Genomic DNA, 16,781 nt, shown 5'->3' with positions numbered 1-16,781 from the left:
TTACATGTTGCTAAAAATATCTTCAATTTTTCCAACATACCAACTCACATCACACTGAAACTCAGGATGATAAGTAAAATCTGCCTTACCCTTGTAACTCTGAGGTGATTACAAAAGGAGCCAGAGTAACCTGCCTGATGAAATTGAATCCTCATTGGCATTTCCCAGTTCAGAGGAGTTGTTTGCAGAATAGAAATGAGACAGATTGAAAAGAGAAGAGAGACCACTGCAATTTATTGCTTTCTCATCTCCTGGCAACAAATTAGATCAAGTACCTAAGAGGTAAGTCAGGCAAGTAGGAAAGTTTCTGAGGACTAAACCCATGACCACAAGCCTGGGTAGTCCTCATCAGCAGCCCCTGCACAGATAAATGAGCCTCCTTAGTTAGGAAGCATAATCACCCTAGTGGTGGTAGGGCTAATCTACCAGTCTGAGAGGAACATGGCAGCACAGAAGGAAGATGTGTGTGACCCAGGGTAGGCTCCAATGTTACATCCACAGCAGTAGGGACATATGTGAAATATTAGACAGAAAAGAAAAACTTGGCCTTGGGGATTGGGTTGAAGGCAGTGGAATAACTTGGTAATAGAATAACCAGGGAGACACTGGGCACCTCAAGGATCCTAGGTAACACTCTTCTCTGGCTTCTCCCTGCCACATCAGAGCCTCTAGGTCTCAAGTGCTCCTCTCAACAGGAGCAGGGAATAAATGACAGCCTAGTTTTCTTCAAGTCCTGCCAAGAAAAACCTTGCAGAGTTAAGCGTACAAATGTCTTGCTACTGAGATTTTCTTTTTTTTATGAGTTTCAGTGAATACGCACACAGAAGAAAACTCACTTATATTCAAAGGGCTCAAGAATGTTCAGTCTTGAGTTATGAAGTTCTAAAACTCTTTCAACAGCTGGATCTGTTCTCAGAAGAGTCATAGATTTATTTAATAGCAGTTTATCTTTTAATTGGCCCATTACAACCAAAACATAGTTCATAAAGCATCTAGAATAATCATTGGATTGTTCCAGGCTTGGGAGCACAGGTAGCATGTCTGACATAGATAACCAATGATTCACTGTGTTATTTGCTGCAGGAAAATGTGCCCATCAGTGAGAAGGTTGGATTTAAGATAAAGATATAGAAGTAAACACCTGGAGAATGATTTCCATGGGGGACTTATCAACAACCCTCCCCCAAAAACTCATGTAAAAGCAAAACTAGGATCTGTGGAATGATGGGGCAAGTGATCATTCACTTAAGAGCCAGTGACATCTTTCCATCAAGTGATAAAGACCCATCACAAAATAAACACACACCGCATGCTCTCTGGAATAGTATAACATAGAGTCCCTTTGTTTTTTATTGGAAACTTGGCCATGATGTCAGGGCTCCAGAGTATGGTGCTGCTCTGGACCTCTGAAGCGTGACAGGGGACCTGAGATCTGGACAGAATTAGGATGGTGACAATAGCCCTTCACATGTGGTCCAATTAAATCATGCTCAACAATGCAGACAGAATAACCATGAGGACACATTTCAATATACTGGACAACACACTAGTCTTTATCCCTGTACTCAAGGAAAAAGAGAAACCTTCACTTAAGGTCATTTAAAGAGTAGAATAAAGTAGACCTAAGGTTTAGCTGTCATATACATTTAACCTGGCTTACAGTCTTCCCTGAGAAAATTTAATGAAAAATACAAGTTCTGATACAAAACTCTACCTCTACAGGAGCTCAGAGATTACCCTAACAACACACTAAAACATATTGTATATATTTTATGGTTTTATACCTAAATCTAATGATATATATCAATATATTTCTATTAAAATATAATATATATGTATGTTTAATAAAAACTGAAAACCAGGGCTGGGGATTTGGCTCAGTGGTTCCAGTGCCTGCCTTGCAAGCACAAGGACCTGAGTTCGATCCCTGGTTCCAAAAAAAGAAAAAAAACAAACAAACTGAAAACCTTTGGACATTCTGTGCCTTTAAGGGTGCCAGTTATCTCAGAGACAAACATTCCTTGCTGGAATTCATACCCATATCACTTAGACATAGTTTCATGTGTTACTTTCTTCCCCACAGATCACATGTTTTATGCAATTAGTTTTCATCAAAACAACATATAAATCACTAAGAAATGCTGATGATAACAGAGACTACTTAATTCTCAATTAATTATTTGTCAAAAGTTAACAGATCCCTTGGCCATAATATATGGTAATTGATTTTGTTGCAATAAAACAGGTAATTCTTTAAGAATAATATGTTGACTATTTACAACTTCTTTAGTTCTTACTTTCAGTGTATTGGAATTTGTTCCTACAAGCACTATGTGATGTCCTAGGTGTTTCTCTTACTATCCACACCTGCACTGATATAAGACTGTCCCTAAATTAAGAAAACATCTAGATCAGTTTCATTCACAGGTTCCTGTGGTGGGTGGATTTCTGGAAACAACTAAACTATCATGTACAGTAAATCCTACATATACTTGTTTTAAGAAAATGGAGGAAACTTGCAATAGCAAAATAGGCCAACTTCAGCAAATAAGCAGCACAGTCCATTTAAGGGCAAAAAAAAAAAAAAAAAGTCTCCCTTCTAAGAAATCTACAAATATTCTAGGTTTTTTTTTTCTTTCTAAAAATTTTACTGAATTCACATATATATATATATATATATATGGCTCTTAATTGCCTTGGTTGAATAATGTGAGACAAGAAACCTCCTGCCATTTGTCCCCTCTCACATATGTATAGATTTACATATCCACGCATTTTTTAAGCTTTTTCATACTTCTAAATACAAAATGTAGCAGCAACAGTGTGGATGAAATCAATAAAGTGGAAACTTCTAAGGCTGGCTAGTTACTTTGAGTGTGAAAAAATGAAACTGAAATGAGGAAAATGAAGTAGGACTCTATCAAAAATGACTCCAAGGCCAGGGATTTAGCTCAGTGGTGACACCACTGCCTGCCTACATAGCGCAAGGTCCTGAGTTTGATTCCAGGTACCAAAAAAAAGACTCCAGCAGAGTCAGGGTGAGAGTGACAATCCCAGGACGCACCGTGAGGGTAAACTGGATGCAGCCAGAGCTCTGCTCTGGCCCGGAAGAGCGAAGAAGCCAGAGAACACAGTGCTTCCGGGCCCCTGCTCACACCGCAAGTGTGGCTGAGGTCAGGTTCTCAGAGGTCAGTCCCAGGGTCAGCCTGAGGAGGGGCAGGAAACCACAGTGCCTTTTCGCTTGTGCCATTTATGGTATTTTCAGGGACACGACCAACAACAGCCAGGGGGGCCGTTTACCAAAGTCATTCTTCAATGCCTCCCACAGAAATGCTTGTGGGAATAACTGCCAAAACTTACACGGGAATCAAGCAGAAGGAACGGAATCCAGCCATGTAAAACATGCCCCAGTCATTTCCTAAGCTCCATTTCTTCGCAGATGGCTGCTGTGGAAGAAATGACTACTTACAGAAAACAGGGACCCCAGGAATTAATCCAGCTGCTGGGCTGAAAGCAGAATAAAAAGTCAACTATTCCATTCTGCAGTTCACTTTGGTGATTTCTCAAGCCTGGGCTGTAAGATATCCAACGATAAAACTACTATTCAGACAGATCTGGCAAAGGACAGGATGCTCAAGGGCAGATACAGCTCTTTGACAAAGACCTCCAAAGTCAAAGATTCGGATCCTCTTCATTCTCTTCTTCCTCTTCCTCCTTTTCCTGCTCCTGCTTTTCTTCTTATCTTACTAGTACCGCATACTGTACTATGAAAAATTCTAGGCTCTTTACCTATGTTCATTTACTTTTCAGGAAAACCATATAAGCTAGTGACTATATTATGCCCACCTTACAGATGAAGAACGGCGGCCTCAAAAGTTGAAGCAAACTGCCAAAAAGCACACAGCTAAAAAGTTGCTAACCCAGGGCTTGCACACAGGCTGACTCTAGAATGTCAGCCCCTAACCAGGACACAACACTACCTCCTGAAAGACAGCGCTTAAGAAGGCCGAGGGCAATGAGGAGCTATATTCTAGCCACTCATCCAGTAAATGTTTACTGAGTGTCCACTGGATAGCAGCTGCTGAAAATGCCCCCAGCAGGCAGGATCACTGCTGCTATGTGGCCAACACTGCAGCTGCTTTTCTAATTACCATTTGTCATATCTCCCACAGAGTAAGCATGCTGAATCTGTTAGCAAAAAGACATTCAGTAAAAGCGGGTTCGTTTTCCATATCTTTATCTTTTAAATGTCTTTACTACGGAAAACAATCACCACTCCTCTTATCATTACCTGGGCCTCTAACAAGAGCCAGCAGGAGTAGGCAGCAGCTTGGAGTGGCACAGTTACAGACCTGAAGGGAAGCAGGGAGGTGAAGAGACTGCTGTCAAGAAGTCCCTTTCTGCTGTAATAGAAAATGCACTGGAAGCGTCTCCCTGCCCTCCTTATCAGCCAAGCAAAGAAGCCATAAGAAAGCTGGTATATTCTTGTCCCTTCTTCCCTGGGGATGCCAGCAACTTACACACACACACACACACACACACACACCCGGGGTGTGGTGGTGGTGCTGAGTGACCTGCCCGGAGCAGGGAGCAGGGAGCAGTGACACATCCCCTTAGGCAAATTCCTGAGAACAGTCAGCTGTCACCAAAGCCTGCAGCCAGAGTCCTTTCTGACCTTCGCTTGGCACAGCACCCACACCCAAACAGGGTAGGGAACAGGCCCCTTCTCTCCAGGGCTGCTAAATCAGCTGCATTGGAAACAACCCCAGACCCATTTGGTTTATTCCTTCAGCACCATGAAGGAAACAGCAGCAGTTCAGTGAGAGAGTAAAGTGAGGAGTTGACTGGATAAAGGTGATAAAAATAGATTTTCCAACTCTACAAAGATGAATCATTTTGCTATGGGGATTCGAGAGGCTCTGTTTCAGCGTAGTTTTCAATCCAGCCTCATAAATTTGATGAAGGAAAGTTTCCTTCCCCTAGATAACCAGTGCCATGATGCGGTTAGTATTCAGACAAGTCTGACAGAATTTTATTAGAGAGTGAAGGAAAAACCTCCACCTCTTCCCCAACTTGCCATAAATACTGCCTTTGAAGGACAAGGTAATTGGGATAGGCTGGGATAGCAGCCCTGGAGTCAGACCTGCTGCCACTTTCTCCCGGATGAGTGTTCTCTCCACTTCTTGCCCTCCTCCTTTTGAGAAATGAGGATTTCTAGTACACAAAGTGGGCAGCACAGCAGGAGAGTGAGCAGGAGCTCAGGGAAAGAGACCCTCCTGAACACACAGTTCCCACAACACTACCTTACGTGCTGTGCAGGAACATCCTACTGTTGGGATAAACTTTTAAAACACAGCAGTGTTGTTCCTACTTCACAAAATTCTTGAAAACTCTATTTTTTGCCAAACTAATATATTCTATATTCTATGTGTTTTCTATCACACACCTAAAAAGAAAAAGCACTGCTTTCCTTGGGAGGAAAAAGACTAAAAGCAACAGGTGGTAAAAATATCGGGATAAGAAGGTGAATTCATAGGAAAGTAATTTTGGTATTACTTTAGCCATATTCTTAGTACATAAATAGTAACTTTTTAATAACTGTTAAACTCTAAATAGTTTCCTTCTTTTCCTCCCAAACACTCATGCACAATCTTTCATAATGGGTTTTACTTACCCCGCAGGTCCTCACAGCCTGCGTGGAACACCAGCATGCCCACTCTGATGGGTGGGAAGGGCACGTCCTCTGTGCCAGCCCCAGCACAGCAGCCCCGGTGCCCTTACATTCCCCTTCCCAGAGCTGTCCCCACGACTGCCAACCCCTGCTCTGTCAGACCAGGCTGCCGGCTGAAATGCTGATGCAGGGAAAGGCAAGGAACTGGGAGAGACAGCTGACTGCCACACCTATTGGAGAGAGAGGCGGAGAATTCTATTCCCTCCGAGGAAGGGGAAGGGCACAAGAGCTAAGGATGCCCAAATGCAATCCTGTAGGACAGCTGGGGACATTCACCAGCACACAGCAGGATTGCAGCACTGTCGGCCAAGCTGGATCAGGAATAACCAAGGATGAGAGACAAGACCTCAAGTTCCATATCTGGAACAAAGTAGCTGCATAACCCTTGCCAAGTCACCCACTACTAAGACTCAAGTTTCCTCAATTTGTTAAAATACTAGTGTTTCAAAAAAAATCTCAAGATGGCTTCTGGCTCTGAAATTCTAAAGCCATCATAACAAACATAAGCATAATAAATAATAAGCACAGCTACCATTTACTGAGACTGTACTATGCACCATCCAGTGTATCATCTCAATTAATTTTGTGATGCTGAGATTTATTGAACCCACCTTATAGAGGAGGAAACTTTCAAACTCAATCCATGAATCCCCATGAAAATAAAGGATCATCATATCCATTCAGCGTTTGGAATTGAAATGGAGGCATTTAATCTTTGTGCCAGAAGTTGAGATGACATCTAAGAATGGAATTTCTGCACTGTTGGGTGATTAATATGTTTACAGTCTGTGCTGGTATAATTCTGAGCTACTAGTATTTATGGTTACGGTCATTCATGCTACTGCGAACCCCATTTTCCACCTGTTGTGTTTTATTAAGCCTCCCTAAAGGACATAAAATATTTCCTTGTGCAGATTCTAAAAACAGGATCCTGAAATATGTGAGCAGAAATGTCCAATGTGGATTTATTGTTAGGAATTTCAGATGCTATAAAACACGGTGTTTACAATCAATTCATCATTTAATAAGAGTTTATTAGATTGCTATGCCAACCGGCTCACTGGTGTCCTGCCATTTATTGATGCCAATACATCAAGTGGCAGGCTGACAATTAATATTTATTACTAACTTCTGTGTCCTTGCCTAGTTCATAGTTTTCTCATGTTATCCTCTTCTATTTTGTCACTCATTTTATTTTTAAGTACAATTTTTGTTCTTTAATATTTTTAGACTTACAGAAAATTGCACACTAGTATAAAGATCAAGTCAAATTTACATCTTGCTTCCTAATTTATATGGTACACTTGTAACCATTAATTAATAAATACTGGTAGAGTACTGTAATATTAACCAAACTCCATGTTTTACTTGGATTTCATTCAATGTTCTTTAGTTGTTTCAAGGTTCCATCTACAGTACCACAGTATCGTGTCTCCTTAGTTTGCTCTGACTTTCCATATTTCTGAGATTTGCCTTAATTTCAATGACATTGAGCACTGGTCAGGTATTTTGCAGAATGAACCTCTTTTTGGATCTGTCTGATATTCCTGTCATGATTAGACAGCTTAGGGGATTTTGCGAGGAAATTACTCAGGTAAAATATCATTCTCCAGGCCAGGGATTTAGCTCAGGGGCACTGTGCCTACCTTGCAAGTGCAAGGTCCTGAGTTTGATCCCTGGTACAAAAACAAAAACAAAAACAAAACCACTCTCCAATCATTGTATCAACCATTTTATTTTAAAAAATGGTCAAAACAAATCAAAACTTTAAACTGAGTGAAGCTGGATTTTAGAAAAGATAGTATCAAACTACTTACTCATTAATCCAGGGTTTTATACTGTGAAGAGAATGAAAGGCAAGTAATTTTTGTACCCATTCTGAGTTGAGGGTCCACCCAAGATTAAAGCAGGAAGCAGCTAATGGCAAGATAGGTGTCAAGTAATTCCTTTGAAAAGCCTGCCAAGACAAACTTCCTGCAAAAACAATCTTAAAGGAAGGCAATTTTAAGAGAAGTGTTGTTTCAGTCTAGGCTGCTCTCCTTATCATATTATACCTTTAAGTATTTAATTTTTCTTTTTCCTGTTGTCAAACTATAGAATCCCTCCAAACCTGAGATAGGAGAATATTCTAACAATTGGTCCCACAGAAAGTTTTTCTTTAGGTTAACTATGAATATGAGAAAAAGACGTAAAACTTGCTGAAATATGTATTCCCCGCTATTATACATTTTTCTCACAGTTCCTAATTGAAGGCCTTATTCCTAAGGGAAAAAAGTGAGGAACTGATGTAATACCACAAGCTCTGCTGTACTCTGTTCAATGAGAGATAAGGGAGAACAAGTATTGTTTTTTGTTTGTTTGTTTGTTTGTTTTGTTTTGTTTTGTTTCTTCAAAGAACAGCTTTTTTTTTTTCCACAGACAGGAAGAAAAAAAAAAACCAGAAAAAAAGGCTTTGCAGCACTGCTATATAAAACTTTCCATATTTGCAGAGACACAAAATAAATATGGAAACAAGCTTGGAAAAATAATTTTGGTGCATAAAGAGACTATGAGACTCAGCTAATAACTCCAGTCATTTGTAACACACATAAGAATTTGAGGACTTGGCTGGGTCACTCACTGCTGTGAGCTAAACTGTTCCCCCCATCATCATCCTCAAATGCCTATGTTGAATTCCTTGTTAACCCCTTATAATTTAGAATATGCCTGTAAACTGACTGTTGAAGAGGTAATTGAGTTACACGAGGTCACCGGGACGGAATTTAATCAAGTCTGTGACAGTGTCCGTAAAAGTAGAGGAGATGTGGACACAGCCACATTCCCAGGAAAGACCATGTAGAGATACAGGGAGAAGACAGCCACCTACAAGGCCAGGAGAAAGACCACAGAAGAAGCCAATCCCTGCCTACATTTGGATCTTGGACTTCCAGCATCCATAATTGTGACAAAATTAATTTGTTCTTTAAGCCATTCAGTCAGTGGTACTTGTTATAGTGATCAGAGCAAATTAGTACACTCACGTAGAACTAAGAGGGAAATATCAAAGGGTCAGTGAGAGGCTGCAAGGCATGAGACTGGGTGGGTATTATTATCTTAATAAACTGTCAATTATTTGAAGATCTTCCTAGGTCACCATCTGCACGATTTTCAAATCTAAGTGCGATTACTAATGACTTCTCCTGTGGTTTCAAATTCCTTTGGTCATTCTTCCTCCCTCAACTCCTTGCCAAGATCAAACACTCCAAAGATAAGACTACATTTGTGGCAGGAAAAAAATGGTAAAGCTTGTGATTTTATAAAAAAAATGATTTGTTTTCATATATACTTAAGCATAAAGATTTAACTGCAAAATTATTCACTTATTCATCAAGTCCAACTTTTTAAAACTTTTTTCCTGAGTTCCAAAGCAACATTTCCAATAGTTTGCCAGACATCTGCACACGAATGTCTTAGAGATAGCCAACTCAATATGTCTAAGCAAGAATTTGTCTTTTCTCTTGGAAACTATTTCTCTTCCTCTTGCTCCCATTATTCATATTAATGGCATCAGTATCTACCAAGGGACTCAAGTCCAAACTCCAGATTTCATCTTCCTAAGATTATTTACTGTATTTGATCAAGCCCAACATGTACATTTTTTTTTAAATCTCTGAAATAAAGTTACACCTTTCCATTGCTGGTGCCTCAGTATTGTGTCATACTTGAATTGGCAGGGTTTTTACTAAAATGAATTATTTTAAAAATGGTATGTCTTATAATTGATAGCATATTACATCCAAGGTCAAATGGCTCCTATCTCATCTGTATTCCCACTGCTTCTAGGAAGATTTAGTTCCTATCCTCTCTCATTTGTATTATTCATCTCTGAGCTGACTTTTACTGCTGGTCTTGTCTCATAACAGGCTTTCCAGATAGCTTCCAGAGTCATCTGGACACTAAAATTCTCTTGTTTTCAGTGGATCTTACTGAGCACAATGGAGTCCAAACTTCTCCGAATGGCATTTCTGGTCTCTCCTTTATTTTAAAATTTTTATTAGTATACGAATGCAGTGATAATGGCTGCCTTCATTATGGGGAGTTGGTACATGCACATAACACATCTTACCTTTCTTATTCCCCCTTCTTCACTTCACCTCTTCTATCTCTTGGTTCCCTTTACTTTTGCAGAAGACCTACCTCCCCTTTCCATGTCTTGTCCAGGTACTGTTCCTGGCCTATTTTCCAAAGCACTGACTTCTCTCAGGGCCCTCTATACAAACAGAAGCCACTGTGAGACAGAACCTGGGTTCTTCTGGATCATTCTTTCTTATCTCCAGAGAGTATATCCTTCCTCCAACGCCAACATTCTCCACTCAACCTTGCTCAAACCCACTTATTCCAATGTTCTTTATCTCAAATCATATTTTTTTCTTTCTTGTATATTATACTTCATTAACATTTCACTCTACTTGATATTACAAGTGTATTTGACTCCTAGGAGAAGAACCACAAAAGGCAAGGAGTATGTCTTGAATTATAAGCGGGTTTTCACTTAGAAGTTGAGAATGAGCAAAACACCTCTTTTGTTATATACAAAAGGAAACTAGGAAGCGGAAGTTGGATATCATATAAGAGAGACTACCCAAGGAAAACTGTGTCATCTTTAAAGTCCCATAACCACAGGGACATATTTTTAGGAGAATAAGAAATCTATTAATTAATTTTCTCAATAGATTAATAACATAATGCTTTTCAACTTACAATGTGGTGCTGACCAAATAAACCCATTGTAAGTGGAAAATATCATTAGATCAAAAGGCATTTGATACATCTAAGTTACCAAATATTCAAGCTTAGCCACACAGTATACTGTAGTGTCACTTTTTTATTTGCATGACAGTGTGGCCCACTGGAAACTGTGGCCCACTTATGCTGCCATCACTGCAAGAGTGTCATACTTATATTGATGGCTCAGTAAAGATCAAAAGTCAAAGTATGGTTTCTACCAAATGAGTCTTACCTTCATCCCACCATAAAGTCAAAATGTTGTTAAATCAAAGCAATGTAAGTCAGTGACTGTATATACAATCATTCCATCCCCTGTGACAGGCAGCTTGTGACAGCTCCCAGGGATCTCTTGCTGCTGATATTCAGGTCCTTGTGTAATCTCCTCCCCCTTGAGTGTGGGCTGGACCTAATGCTTTTCATTAATGGAGTATGGTAGAAGTGATGAAATGTCACTTCAGAGATTAAGCTATAAAGGACTGTGACTTCCATCTTATTCTCTCTCTCTCTCTCTCTCTCTCTCTCTGTTTGTTGAAACTAGCTGTCACACTGAAAGCTATATATGAAAGTTCTACATGGGGAGGAACTAAGGATGGCTTTAATCAACAGCCTAAGAGGAATTGCACACTGCAATAAATCCCATAAATCAGCAAATAAAAGGATCCTTCCCCCAGCCAAGACTTGAAATGATACTGACCAGCACCTTGAATGAAGCCATGTGAGAGACACTGAAACAGTGACCCAGCTAAGCCTTGCTCAGATTCTTTACCTCCAGGAACTATGAGATATTGAACTGTTGTTTTAAGACAGTAAGTTATACAGCAGTATATAAGTAATATGTTCAAATAAGAAAACCAGATGGGAGACAACAAGCACAGATGAATGGAGTCTTCTTAAGCAACCACCACACTATAGACAAGAGATTAACTTGCTGGTCTGATCCAAGCACATCAGTGGATAACCAAAGGCCAGCTTGGAACTGTGCTTTCTTTTGAAATGTTCAACTCACCACGGAGCATGGCTCTCACCAACTGACAGACTTGTATTTTTGTGTTCACTATGTAGCCAAGTCTTTTGGGTTAGGTCATAAATTAGCTGCAGGGCTGGTTCATAGGAGTGATATATGTGGTGAGAGATAGCCCTACACTCTTACCTTAACTCAGGAAGAGCTTATAAAGCCATGCAAGTTGTTTTGGTGGGGGGATTTTATTCCATATATACTAGAGAGACATATACAGTTATTTGTGAAGATGAAGGCCATGAGATGTTATGTACTTTTAAAAGCCAACTATGGAGGCTGTTAACAGCCAACACCAAGCCATATTGACTTGGGAGGCATAAAAAACTAAGACGCCCTAGGTTCATATTCGACCATTTAGCTGAATACAGGGTTGAATGTACCAAAAGCCTTGTGTGTTTGTTGTTTTTTTCTACAGTCTGTTCTCTTTTACATCTAAAGCTACTAAAATGCTAACTACTATTCCAACTTGATCTTGGCCTTGGCACCAAACTTGAGAGCAGTAAATTGAGCATTCTTTCTGTGTAGGGTGTGAGAACACAAACGAGGTTTCTCACACTGTGCCAGGGATGAGGATAAAGAAAAATGTGTCATTAAATTCAGTTTTGGCTCAGATACTAAACAAGATCTATTCATTCCCCTCAGTAAAATGTGTTTCCTTCACAAAGAACATCACTCAGCTACCAGTTCTTACTTATCTTCAAAAGAAGAGTCCGGCAACCTCCAGAGTTGCCCAATTCAGCCATGCAATAACCACAAAGAGCACAGTGAAGCGGGAACAATACTGAGGGTGGTATAAGCCTTTCCTCCTCCCCCACCCAGGAGTGAGAATTCTGTGTCTGTTGTCCCAAATCACGATCCTGGGCAAGGAGAGCTGGTTAGCTGGACTGAGTGGCACTGCAAAAGGCTAACTGTAACAGAAGACAAAAAGGTAAGAGGAAAGAAAGTGAAGAGCTACCATAGTGTGTCTGGAAGATTCAGGGCAGGAAAACATTAGAAGGAGCTGTTGATACCTAGAATGTACCAATAAACACAATAAAAAGAAAAAAAAGAAGGAGCTGGTGAACATAAAGCATTTATACAATTTGCACACGTGTGCACATGTGTGTGTACGTAGAGAAAGAGAAAAAAAGAAAGGAGAGCATTTTAGGAAGGTTGACTACATCAATAGAATTGCTGTAGACTTCTCTGAAAGACTTCAGCAAAGATTTCCAATGCGTTCTGATTATCATCAGTTGCCAGAGTGGTGTTTCATTGACTAAGATGCTTGAAGTATAGCCACATGGAGCTCGATTTAATAGGGGTGAGAGTAGAAATGTTGTATTTAGAGCTTCATAAAATAGGCCTTTGCCGCAAGTTGATTGAATTAATTGATCTGAAATGAGAAAGGGAGAAACTATCTCAGGTGTCCTTAGAGGTTAAGGCTTCCAAATAGATATTCCACAGTACAGAATTCCATTCTATATGATGAGGCCAGAGAGATGGAGATGATGTGGCACAGTGGAAAAGTTAGGAAAGATATTTTGAACGGGTTGGGTGGAAGTTGGGGAAACTCAGTTTTGAATTCCAATTCTGTCTCTTTAATTGGAAAGTTGGTAACTCGGGTTCTTTGAACTTTGGTTTCCTGAGATTAGTAAGGGTACAGCAATAACAATGACATTATGGGCCCATTAAAAAGATTAAGAAGCACAGTCTAGCACTATTGCTGGTGCACAGCAGGTCTTCAACATGGAGTGATGAGTATCACTATGGTAGCAGTGCCCTGGTCTCTCATTAGCTGCTTTGTCTCCTTTCTGGCCTAAAACAATACCTTCACTGAAAGAGGGACAGAAGCATGGAGCAGCACTGTGGCTAGGTTTTTGTAAAGTAAGCACTATCCAGTCGAAGGGAGGTAAAGGCTCTAGAAATTCTGAAGGAAGTTGTAGAACAAACACCCAAAACATGAGGTGTTCAAAAGGGTGAGCTGGCCACACAAGAGCTAATCCTATCTCCAGGTAGCACTTCCTGAAGATTTTTTTCCCGAGCGACAGACAACCACAACACCTGGGGCCCTAAAAAAATGAAGTTGCACACAGGCTCTTCACTCTTGCCACTCAGCTTTCAACACCTCACATAGCTACTTTTTTCTCAAATAGTATTTATAATCGTCTCATAATGTAGAAATCTCTTTAGCTCCTTTCATCATTTCCCCAATCTGATCTCCCCCCAACAATGAAATATCAAATGTTCTATTATCAGTTTCATAAAACAAAGCAGATACCTTTCGAAAGCTTCCTAAGAGTCTATGGTTTATAGAAATTTACATTTTTGTTCATAGCAGGAAGCTGAGCTCTAACCATGTTTGAAATTTGATTAGAGAAAAATACAGCCTTTTTCTTTTAAAAAAAAATGCATTTCTGGGTGAGTTAAGGTTACTAGATGGTAGGATAATTCTGGCAGTCACATCCTGCTCTGTGATTTCGAACTTCAGTGAGTCAAATTCCTACCATTCATGTGGCTAAGCAGTATTTTGGGAAGTGGAAGCTTTCACAGAGTTAGGAAAAGTACTTTAAAGGTATTGGCCCAAAGGCGGGGGAAGAAGAGATAAAAAGCGAGTCTTTGCTTTCTTCTCTTTCTCACAAAAAGTAAAATAACCTGTCACTAACATGTGTTCTATCCTCAACTAAGAACACTTGGCTATACTTCATCTTCGCCAAAAGGCTGAGAAGCGATGAACACTTGGCTCCATAACAGGTGAAAGGTGAAAGGTAGCCAAGATATGGCATCTACCTCAGCTTTTACTATTTGTCTAATCTTACGCAAATACCTCCTCCCTTGTGAATCCGTATGTCCTCATCTCTAAAAGAAACATATCTAAAATGCTCTTCGGTCTGTGATCACTCATTCTTGTGGATTCCTATGCAAAATCAAGCAAATATTTCATGACAGCTCTAAGATGGTTTTTCATTCAAGGGCAGAATCCCTAAATTACATCTATTTCCACATATAACTCACACACACTCATACAAATGGCTGTCATATAAATGGCTGAGAATATCTCAGCGAGGAAAAGGTTAACCCCCGAAAGGAGGGTGAAACAACATTCACAGGGTCTCTAATGATCACTGCGTTTCCTGATCTGACTTGATTGTGCAATGCCGAGGAGCTGGCCGAGGACAGGGTAGCTTTCTAAAGGGCTCTGAACTAAACTTGAGGTCTCTCTGTTCTGGCAACAGCTAACGGTATCACTAACACCTAAGGAAGAATGCAAGCATCTGCAGGCAGTCGCCCTGCGGCTTCATGTGTCAGCAATCGCTGCAGAGGAAACACAGACCCGATCCAGGCTCTTTGCGTTCTTGCCAGGAAATGATTTTCAACTATTTTGTTTTAGCACCTTCACCCCTGAATTCTTTGTGACCACAGCTCAACTCAGGGGCTAAAACATACCTATTCATGCTTTTGTAAACCTACACGTGTTTATAATTTGGGATTGCTATGTGAAAACACACTTTTCTATTTATCTTCAAGTCAAGCAGCTGGGCTATCTAAATGGATTGACTTCTCAACACCAAGCCATTAAGACACAAAAGCTTGGGTTCCATGGAAATCCTGCTGGCTGCCCTTCTCAGATCTCTATGGCCAGTGCTACTGCAGACCTCTTGATCAGTAGATGGTCAGTGGCCTGTCAAGCCCCTGAGAAGGTAGAAACCAACATCAAGATCTTTGAGGGATTCTGTACCTTTTCATTTATTTTATTTATTTATTTATTTATTTATTTTTGAGACAGGTCTCACTATGTAGTTCAGGGTGGCCTTAAACTCACTTATGTAGATCAGACTGGCCTCTAACTCTGAGGAACCCTCCTGCCTCAGCCTCCTGAGTGCTGGGACTACAGGTGTGCACCACTGTACCCAGCTTCTATCTTCTCTTTCATGACTGTCATGAATATCAGGATGAATAAAATGTCATGTGAAAGATATAGAAAGGACTGCATCTCTGTCAACCAAGATAGCCTTTACCATCTTCAAATCTAGTATTTATTTGAAGTTTCTACCCTCTCAATCAAAAAGATAATTTATTTTAATTTAAAACTTTTTGTATTGAAAATCTTCAAACCTCCCCTCAAAGTTCCAAGAACAGTACCATGACACATGTAATCTTTATTTAACAGTTTATCAAATTTCCTTCTATCTTCTTTATTCCTCTCTCCTTCCTTCCATCTTTCTTCATGTGTATATAAAATTAAACATTATAGAGTCTTTTTGCTGAAATTGGTTATATTCATCATGACATTTTATCATCAAATATTTCCTGGGATCAAGAATATTGCTCTGTGAACTACAAGACTATTATATAATACAAGGGGTTCAATACTGTGCCCAATCATTGTGATTGTCAACTTGGATGGATTAAGAAATGCCTAGAAGATTAGTAAAGTACACTTCTGGGTGTGTCTGTGTGGGTCAGAGTGTGGCCTTGGAACTGTGTGTGGTCCTTGGTCCCAACCTTTTTGTGCTATTCCCCTATTCTGCTTTCTGGATATGAATTGAGTAGACACACACACAACCCCCGCCATATACCTCCACCACGATGTTTCTGCCTGGGAGCCAGCTAACCATAGAATAAAATCTCTTCTCTTTAAGTTGTGGGTGTTGGGAATTGTACACAGCAACAGGAAAGCCAACTAATTCAAAATCCAAGAGAGTATTATTGTCTAATATTCAGTTGTACTCAGATTTCTTCAGTTGCCCTAATGATCTGTATCATAGTTGCTTTTTTCTCAATCAAGGACAATCTACTGCCTTTGGCTATCATATCTCCTTAGTCAACCTTCATCTACCACTGCTTTCTATCCTTTCAAGAATGGAGGAGTTTCTTTTGATAACACTGACAGTGTTAAAGAGTATAGGCCAGCTGTTTTGCAGGATGTCCCTGAATTTGGACTTTCTTGGTTTGTATCTTCAGAACTCTGATTTCTTAGTGCATTTCTAGAGATCCTTATGTCAGTTTGATCATGGCCAATTAACTACTTAAATCCACAGTGTCTTAACATGAATCTTGAACCATTTACAGCCCTCTAATTCTAAACTGTTGACAAAAATTGTTCAAAATCTTAGTTCCAAAGTAAGCTGACTTTCATCTTTCTTGTGTATTAACTCATTTTCTCCTATATCAAAGGATGCTATCTGCATTGGGATGAAAGATCATAACATATCACAAATACTAAAAGGTTTCACACAGTTGATTTTGTGTTGGATATTGGTAAAGAGAATTTTGTCAAGAAGAGCA

At 39.9% G+C, this 16,781-nt stretch overlaps 1 protein-coding gene across 1 annotated transcript in view; it reads right to left on the bottom strand.

Annotated features, from left to right (window-relative positions):
- Positions 1 to 16,781, bottom strand: part of Limch1 (LIM and calponin homology domains 1) — a 318,918-nt gene that overhangs the window by 144,500 nt on the left and 157,637 nt on the right. The window lies entirely within an intron of this gene.

Source organism: Fukomys damarensis, unplaced genomic scaffold (assembly GCF_012274545.1).
Source record: "Fukomys damarensis isolate Sample0158 unplaced genomic scaffold, DMR_v1.0_HiC HiC_scaffold_35, whole genome shotgun sequence".
Classification (NCBI taxonomy): Eukaryota; Metazoa; Chordata; class Mammalia; order Rodentia; family Bathyergidae; genus Fukomys; species Fukomys damarensis.
This window is presented reverse-complemented; position numbering and strand designations above follow the sequence as displayed.